Here is a 2253-nt window from a genome sequence, read left to right as displayed (position 1 = left end):
AGCGACACCCTCCTTCACACTTAGAAAAAATCCAGCTTTTTGTTGCTGACTTCCATTAAGTAGAGGGACTTTTTTCTTTTTTCTTAACCGGGTGGTGATCCAAGGCGGGTGGGCCTTCTGGAAGCGACACCCTCCTTGACACTTAGAAAAAATCCAGCTTTTTGTTGCTGACTTCCATCAAATAGAGGGACTTTTTCCATGTTTCTTAACCGGGTGTCGATCCAAGGCAGGTGGGCCTTCTGGAAGCGACACCCTCCTTCACACTTAGAAAAAATCCAGCTTTTTGTTGCTGACTTCCATTAAGTAGAGGGACTTTTTTCTTTTTTCTTAACCGGGTGGTGATCCAAGGCGGGTGGGCCTTCTGGAAGCGACACCCTCCTTGACACTTAGAAAAAATCCAGCTTTTTGTTGCTGACTTCCATCAAATAGAGGGACTTTTTCCATGTTTCTTAACCGGGTGTCGATCCAAGGCAGGTGGGCCTTCTGGAAGCGACACCCTCCTTCACACTTAGAAAAAATCCAGCTTTTTGTTGCTGACTTCCATTAAGTAGAGGGACTTTTTTCTTTTTTCTTAACCGGGTGGTGATCCAAGGCGGGTGGGCCTTCTGGAAGCGACACCCTCCTTGACACTTAGAAAAAATCCAGCTTTTTGTTGCTGACTTCCATCAAATAGAGGGACTTTTTCCATGTTTCTTAACCGGGTGTCGATCCAAGGCAGGTGGGCCTTCTGGAAGCGACACCCTCCTTGACACTTAGAAAAAATCCAGCTTTTTGTTGCTGACTTCCATCAAATAGAGGGACCTATTTGGAATTCCCCACCCGGGTGGAGATCCACGGCAAGCCGGCTTTCCTAAAAGGACAGGCACATGGACACTATTCGCAGCTTCTTTTTTTTTTTTTGGCACTGACTTCCAGCTAAGGGTGCAGCGGCGGCGGAAGTCCACCGGAGGGCTCCAAATCCCCGCTTTCCTTTTTAGGCTTAAAGTTGCCTTTCCCTCTTTAGAGCCTTGGGCAAATGTACAGCTATATTTTGTGCTGACTTCCAGCAAATAGAGGGACCTGTTTTGAATTCCCTACCCGGGTGTAGATCCACGGCAAGCCGGCCTTCTTAAAGGGACAGGCACCCCCCTCCCGGAACACCTGCTTCGCTCCTCGGCGTCACCGAAATCCCACAAAATGACTCAAAATAGGGCCCCAAATGACATCACTCGGCCCGGTTGTTTAGGTCTCACTCTGGGGCTTCTATGACCCTGGAGGGCATGGTACAGCAAAAGTGGACACTTAGAAAAAATCCCGACTTTTAAAAGTTGACACTTAGAAAAAATCCCGACTTTTAAAAGTTGACACTTAGAAAAAATCCCGACTTTATTTTGGAAGGGTTGGTACGCGAAAAGTTGACACTTAGAAAAAATCCCGACTTTGTTTTGGAAGTGTTGGTACTCCAAAAGTTGACACTTAGAAAAAATCCCGACTTTGTTTTGGAAGGGTTGGTACTCCAAAAGTTGACACTTAGAAAAAATCCCGACTTTGTTTTGGAAGGGTTGGTACTCCAAAAGTTGACACTTAGAAAAAATCCCGACTTTGACACTTAGAAAAATTCCAGCTTTTTTTCCCTCTGACTTCCATCAAATAGAGGGACTTTTTTCATGTTTCTTAGCCGGGTGTCGATCCAAGGCGGGCGGGCCTTCTGGAAGCGACACCCTCCTTGACACTTTGTCATATTTTCAGCTTTTTTGTGCTGACTTCCATTCAATAGAGGGACTTTTTTCATGTTTCTTAACCGGAATGTGATCCAAGGCGGGTGGGCCTTCTGGAATGGACACCCGCCTGGACACTTAGGGTTAGGGTTAGGGTTAGGGTTGGGATTAGGGTTAGGGTTAGCGGGGCGTTCTTGAAGGGACTCCCTCCGGAACACCTTGTCATATTTCCAGCTTTTTTCCTCTGACTTCCATCAAATAGAGGGACTACTTTTGACTTATCGACCCGGCTGGTGATCCAAGGCCGGGGGGCCTCCTGGAAGGGACCCCCGCCTGGACACCTAGGGTTAGGGTTAGGGTTAGGGTTGGGATTAGGGTTAGGGTTAGGGTTAGGGTTAGCCAGCTTTTTGTTGCTGACGGCGGGTGGGCCTTCTGGAAGCGACACCCTCCTAGATACTCTGTCATATTTGCAGCTTTTTGTTGCTGACTTCCATTAAATAGAGGGACTTTTTTCATTTTTCTTAACCGAGTGGTGATCCAAGGCGGGTGGGCCTTC

Source organism: Nerophis ophidion, unplaced genomic scaffold (assembly GCF_033978795.1).
Source record: "Nerophis ophidion isolate RoL-2023_Sa unplaced genomic scaffold, RoL_Noph_v1.0 HiC_scaffold_355, whole genome shotgun sequence".
Classification (NCBI taxonomy): domain Eukaryota; kingdom Metazoa; phylum Chordata; class Actinopteri; order Syngnathiformes; family Syngnathidae; genus Nerophis; species Nerophis ophidion.
This window is presented reverse-complemented; position numbering follows the sequence as displayed.